Genomic DNA, 7474 nt, shown 5'->3' with positions numbered 1-7474 from the left:
TTTTTCAAAATTCACTGGTTTTATGGTTGCCCTGCAAAGACTGGCCAGGAGACAGGTTATGAATCTATCTCTGGCTAAAATACCACCCTTGGAATTATGCCAACAGGGATCTTGGTCAGATACTGCCTCAGATCCAATTGGATGTGTTCCATCTTCTTGATGGATTTGTCTGCACGTATTCTTGCCTACTCCCAAACTCGCCGGCATTCCTCAGGAAGTAAATTATTAGTAAGGACCATATGTACATCAAGAGAAGTCAAGCTCTGAGGTAAAGAAGGCACACAGAGGTCAAGTTGGCCACTGCTCACCAGCACATGTTTGAAAAGGTTGCTCTCTTTGGCAGGCAGCTCTATACAGGGCATCACGGCAATGGGGAGACCTGCTGGACCCCACCAGAATGCCAAGGGAAGCAGAACACAGAGAGGGGTTAGAGCAAAGGTAGATAAATGCTTGAACACAAAGTGCTTTTTTCCCATTTACCAGACTGCTGGCAGTTAAGTATGAAAATTCCATAACATTGAGGAATCAAGCCATGATGTGGTTATTTTGAACCATTGTCTAATGAACACTGAGTACAGACACTATTGCAAAGATGTATCAGTTTGATGTCCATGGGTGAGGCATTAGCTTTAAAGTTTTGAAATTCTCCAAAAGACATTCAAATGAGGAATTCTGGTGGTATGTCCAAAGACATCGAATTACCCATTGTGGGAAGTTATTGAGGTATCTGTACTGGCATCCCAATAACAGCACTCTACTAGGCTAGGTGTCTTAGACTCCTGGAGGCCATGACGGGTCCTGGATCCTCCAGAAAGCATTGCCTGGACATTTCTAATCATCTCACAGGGGATCATTCCAATTCATCTCACAAGGAACCCACTCTCACAAGCCCTCACTAGGAGACTATTGGATTACAAAGAACTTGAAATAAAGGTTTGGCCATTACTCCAAGGGTTACCTTTGTGGAAAGTGCAATTTACTATTTCGATTTGTAAATCTAAGTAGGTCTTATTCCACATGGATGCAGATGTTAGACACCACTGTTTTGCCAGTGGTATAGTTATCTTGAAGTAATTCCAAGAGAGATTCAACAATGTGCCTTTGAATTGCTGTGTGAAATGGTCAGAAAAACCACTTCAGTGATGACTCAGTCTCTTTAAAAATGGCATGCCTTTGGGCAAACATTTCAGAAGGGGGTGGATTATAATGTTTGTCAAGACTGAAACTGTCTCAAAAGCTTTATAAAATCTGCAATTGCATGGCTAAATTGATAGTAAAAAAGTTGTCTTAAGATCTTTTAAACTATTGTTCTGATATGGCTTCACTGCACCAACACCTTCCTTATTCCCAATAAAATCCAAAAAATTATCTCTGAGAAGCCAACCTACTTCACAGGGAGATTGTACTATATACCAAAATTCTGAGTCTTTTCAATGGGCCATGAGGTAATTTTGGCAAACAGCAGAGCATTTGTTTTTGGGATTCTGCCCTCATTTGTTCATGCAAATATTCATAAGCAGGCAGTCCATTTCATCCTTCTGCTCCCATCTTTAATTGTTCCCTAGAAACTGTTCCTGTGAAGACTTCTGGGCACAGTTCTTTTTTTCTCCTGTTCTCAGAGGTTGTCTTCTATCCCGGGTCCTAGAAGGTGTGTTAGAATAGATATCTGTCTGGGTATCACAGGCAGAAACCCAGACATGCCACAGGAATCTGGAGAAATCTACCCAACAAGGCAAATTGCACAGAAACAGCTACTACTGGAATTGGCATTTCTTCCAACTGAAACCTGTCTGCCTTTGGTTTGAGATGGACTATTGATCTGCAGTAAGTGGAGGGAGATTCTGCTCCTCCAGCTCTGAGGGCTCACTAAATTTTCATTTCCAAAGCTGTATAATCAAGCACTTGAATAAGCTCTTAACACAGCTGTAAATTGGCAGACCACATACCTGGTCAGCAATTGGGACATACTAAGTGGGAGGAATTAATGCAGATTTGTGAAATGAATGGCAGGTCACTTTCTTCCTAATGTTTTAAAAGAACAAGGAGTATCCTGGTGTCAAAGTAAGTGGATATTCAAATATGCAACCTCCCAGCAGCTTCAGGCTGCACTCCAGAGAGCTAACGTTCTGGAATGGCACAGTAATTAGTGTCAAGAATCTTTTCAAAGCTGACCTCAATTTTAACAGTGAAGGGCCTGAGAATACTGTGGATATGTCTAGAAATGGATTTCTTAGGGCACAGTGATGGCTCTGAAGTACGGTCTGTGTGTCAAAGGAGCTGTAAAGTTCTCTGGAGCATTCTGTTGTGCTTTGGAATACTTTGGAGGAGGGAGCTTTAAAATGGTTGTTAACATATAGTTCTCCGGGGACTCAGCAAATTCAGGACCTTTTTGTAAAAACACAGGGGATGCATGTGCATTTGCTGATGTCTATCAAGTCAGTATCTCCATGCAGATGGATGATATTTAACTGACCTCCATTCCTTAGCATTCACTGGTGTGTGTGTGTGTGTGTGTGTGTGTGTGTGTGTGTGACTTAATATAAAAAATTACAAAAACGATTCCATTAAAAATCATCACACACCTAAATTCACTAAATTCAATGAACTTAGATGCAGTTAGAACAGCCATTCAGTACTTTCTTATAGGCTTGATTTTCTAATATGAAAATACCAACTCAATCAAGAACAGACTATAATTTTATGTTTACATTTTAAGTTAATCAAAATAGACAGTGGTTTACTTTAGAATCTTCTAAAGCCTTTATACAATTTTCCATTCTTTCACTAACCTTGTCTTAGTAATTTTTTACCTAGGGAAGGAAACTAATCAATCTCTGCTTCTTCTGATTACTGCAGTTCTCCAGTCCACAAGGTCCCCTTATCTAACCTCTGACAAGAAAAGTTTGGGTACTTGATCCAGACTTACTTTTCAAGCCAGTATACTTAACCCCAGCTATATGTCTAGAGCTGTCACTAATGGTAGCACTCCCTTACATTCTCTTAGAAGTTGTCCATCCACTGTCCTAGAGAATCATGGGATCTGCATTTTCCAGGATGAAGAGGACAAATCTTGTTTTTCCTATTTGATTCTTGGAAAAGTCTGGAACCAGCTACTGCTCAGGTTTATCTGGGACCACTCCTGCTGACTGTGCTTCACTTCACTCACTCTTCTCGAAAGCTTTCCAAAGGAATATTTTCTCAATCATTCCTTACCTTTTGATCCCTCGACTGTTTCCAGGAAACGTGAACACTCGGTGGTTAGTTGATTCTTTTGAGAATATTAACCTGAAATTAGTGATTTGCACATATCAGTACATACTCATAGTTATCCAAGGCCCTTTTCACTTTGTGTAACACACCTTATGAACAGCTATCACCTTTGGTTGCTATAATTTTATTTCAGATGGTAGTAGACAACAGTTTTAGGTAGATCATGTGAAAAAAAATTTTAAGAGAATCATAAGATCCTTCTTTTCGCTGCCTATGCAAGATGCCAGTGGGCTTTGTTAATACTTCAAAGAGCATATATGTGTACCTTATATGCAAAGATCATAAAAAAATAAACTTAATAGATCTACTAAAGAATACAACAATCTACTTATATTTTATTTATGTTAACTTGTAGAGGAAGTAAGAATTAAGCTTGATTCCCATTTTCTTCTTGAATCTGCCTTTCGTATGTCACAGGGAGGGATGGAGTCTTACTATTGTTTATTGAATGGAAACTGCCCTCATAAAAGCAGCAATGAAAGACACAACATATGTAAAATGTGTGAAAATTGGGTGAAATACAGAACAAGGACAACTTCCTAAGTTGTGTTCTGTATTAGAAATTGGAAATTTTATTACACAGGGAACTTAGAAGAGTGATCAGAAGATATTTATAATAGGTAAGACAGTTCAACACGAAAATAAAGGAATAAGAGACTATTTCTTACTTTTTCCTCTTAGACACAATAATGGAATCCTTAGAAAAGATGAAAGCAATTTAGAGGATGAAAATGGAGAAATAGTAAACTCCCATGCTTTTACCTCCTTTTATCCTTCAGGTTGTAGAACAGTTCTTACTTCCCAAATACTTTATGTGCCAGTCCAAATATTATTCTTTGAGCACACAGATGTGTAGTGTTGAGGCTATTTCTTATTACCATAAAGATATAGTTATAGACTACTCAATCTCTAAATGGAATAATATAATTTTATGCTTTAGCAACTTTCTTAAAAACAACCTCATTGTCAACCACCCACATTAGTATATACAGCACTATTCTCTTGTTTTCATACATGTATATTATAGGTAATGCAAGTTTAAAAGTTTGTTTTTCAGAACTGTAGTTCACTATTCTGTGCTGAGTTACTGTTCTCTTTAATTTCAGGAAACAAAATCTCTGTACTGAGAATACCTGACCGCATGTTGCAGTTGTACATATGGTTAACTATGTGATGTTGGCAAACTACTTATGCTCTTTTAACCTCACTCCTTTCATTTACAGAATAAAAATATCAATATTTAATTCTTTAGTTGTTTTCACTATTAAATAAAGTACCATATTTGTTTGCCAGTATAAGGTCTAATTGTACATGTTCAAGTGGATTTATTTAACTTTAATTAAATAAAATTCTTGTGTCAGGTAGAAACGTGGTGTTAGTGATATTTGATTGTTGCGTCATTATTTTTTTAACATATCAAAAGGCAATTTCTCATGACTTAACCTAAGGCATATTATGTACTAAGCTTCATGTTTATTCTCAGCAAAGACTTTTTATTGAGGAGATGTTGAATTTAGGTAGTTCTTATTACTACTTATGTTTGTTTTGTATTACTGACATGGAATTACTAAGATCATTGACTTAAAAAGAGAAAGGATTATTGCAGTGGCTAGTTTCAGGAGAGTTCAGTCCATGGCCCTTTAAAGGTGTAGTATAATGTGGAAGCAGTGCATAGTAAGTCAGGCTACTCAGTTCTTGACCTTTATAATGCAAATAAGAAACAAAAAGGTTTCAGGGACATAATATCCTCTTTAAGAGCACAACTTCAAATAATAAGAGTTTTCATTAGCTCTATCTACTGACTCTACCGCAGTCCACTTTGACTGCCTCCCAGTAGCTTCAGTGGATGGAAAACAACCCTTCCTTCTACACATGGGTCGTGAGGGACATCCAATATTCCATATAACTATAGTATTATTTAAGGGCTAAATACTCAACATAAGGCATAATTCTATGTTGAATTAAAATAAGGATAGTTGAAGTAATAATAATGCATGGCTGCTTAAGGTATGAACTTATACTTGATTTAAAGGCTGCCCTTTCTAAGGGAAACAATAGAATATTCAGAAAGCATGACTGATTAGTCGGTCTATTTTACAGATACATGAAAATAAACATTAGAATTTAGAATGTTAGTAATAGGAGACTTGCTAAATATTTAGTTCAATTCTTTTATATAAAAAGCAAATGATACTTCTGTAATTTAGATGATTAGCCTAACACTATGTAATTTGGTCAGTTACAAGGGATTAGAAAAAATATATAACACATTAGTTACTTATAATTAAGAAATGATGACAAATTTGGACTTATAAAAACACTTATTAAATTTATTCTTATTTTTAAGCTTTAAGGAATAACATCTAAGAAAATGCTGCTAGGTGATTCATGTTTTAAATTCCAGCACTTCATAGGAAAAGGCAGGTGGCTATAAGTTTGACGTCAGCCTGATCAAAATAGAGTTCCAGGACCATCAGGGCTACAGAGAAAGACGCTGCCTCAAAAGACCACACACACACACACACACACACACACACACACACACACACACACACACACAAGAAATTCTTCCAGTACAATCAATATCTTGTAGAATACAGAAAAAAAAAAAAAACCAACATGGTAATAGCAGGGAAGGATTAAGGGCAAATGGCCAGATTTTGAAACAAAATTAACATATGCTTGTGGGCTATGTAAAACAGGGATGGGTAAACTCAATACAGACTTTCATGAAGTCATGCAAATGATAGCACAGAGAGGGAGTAATCAAGGATGAGGAAGAGACATGTGCAAGATACAAAACACCCAGGACAGAAGAGGCTGGAAGATTACAGAATAAATTTGTGGTCTACAAAAGCTAGAGCAAATCAAAGAAAATGAAGGGAAGATTGCATGAGAGGATTGATAATAAGATGCATTTCAAGTGCATGAAAACAAGATGCCTGTACAGAAGGCAAGAGGCTCTCACAGGTGGCAGATGGAATTTATTGAGACAAGAGGTAATGTTTCTGAAACTACATAATTAAATGACTCAATTTTTCCTAACCATTTAGTGAGGACAAGAGGGGCATTCACTTCTAAGGGGACAGATGAGAAAAACAAGGCTGTTATTAAAATAACTAAAAAGGGAAGTGGATTAAACATTTGGTGATTTGTTTAAGGCTGACTGGAAACATGCTGGGTATAGAAAATTTGGACAAATTTTGTGATACCAAGTCAATTGTTGAACATCTCATGGCTTAGTTTCACTAACTATAAATTGAGGAGGTTAGACAATATAAACCCTAAGGTAGTGCTAAGAGTTGAATGTGTCCTGGTCACTGGATCTCCAGTACAACAATATTGAGATCAGGACCTTTACAAGGTCTTAAGCCATGAGGTCTCTGTCGCTATGTGCAGATTGAAAAAAAGCTCATGGAATTGTTACCTAGCAAAGTTGTGGGATGAGTGACCACCTGCGAACAGCACAGAGTCTTTGACCTTCAACCATTTGCCATTGAATAAAAGTGCAAGAAAGCCTTTACCAGATATGGGCCCCTTAAGCTTTACAACTATGAAATTTAATTTCTTATATTTATAAGTTACCCAGTTTCAGGGATTTTGCAGCAGGAAAAAAATGGATGCTGAAAAAAAGCTTTGTTTTAATAATGGCCTTTGGACCCAAAAGTCCATGTGTTATTTACTGATGTGTGTCAACATAAGTACAGACTTAAAGAGTGCTTAGAAATTTAAAACAAATTGATATAGCTGTGACACTGAAAAATATGCAATATTTCATTTCTAGAACTGATCTACAATAGATTATAAATTTTCAAAAGAGGCTCTTAACAGAAGATTGCTAGAGAATCCTAGTTATGAGGTACATTACACCCAAAAAGTTATGCTTATGTAGTTTGATAAGATTGATCTCCTCTGAGGTCATCCTCTTGATTTGTCTTCACACAAGGATTTAACTCAGTGCAGTTATCTTTGATGGCTGTGTTCTAACATATTCATAGATGACCACTAGTTAGATTGGATTAGTTCCACCTTACAATACTTATGGTGTTTTATTTACATTTTCCAGGCCCCATCTCCAACCATGATCAGTAAAATTCTGAGGGAGTGTGGATTAAGACTCCAATGCAAACTTTGAGTGAGCACCCCCTAAAGTGTTAATTTTCTCATGTGAAGCATCATGATGTAACCACATGATCAGCTAATA

The sequence above is a fragment of the Rattus norvegicus genome, chromosome 5 (genome assembly GCF_036323735.1).
Source record: "Rattus norvegicus strain BN/NHsdMcwi chromosome 5, GRCr8, whole genome shotgun sequence".
NCBI lineage: Eukaryota > Metazoa > Chordata > Mammalia > Rodentia > Muridae > Rattus > Rattus norvegicus.
This window is presented reverse-complemented; position numbering follows the sequence as displayed.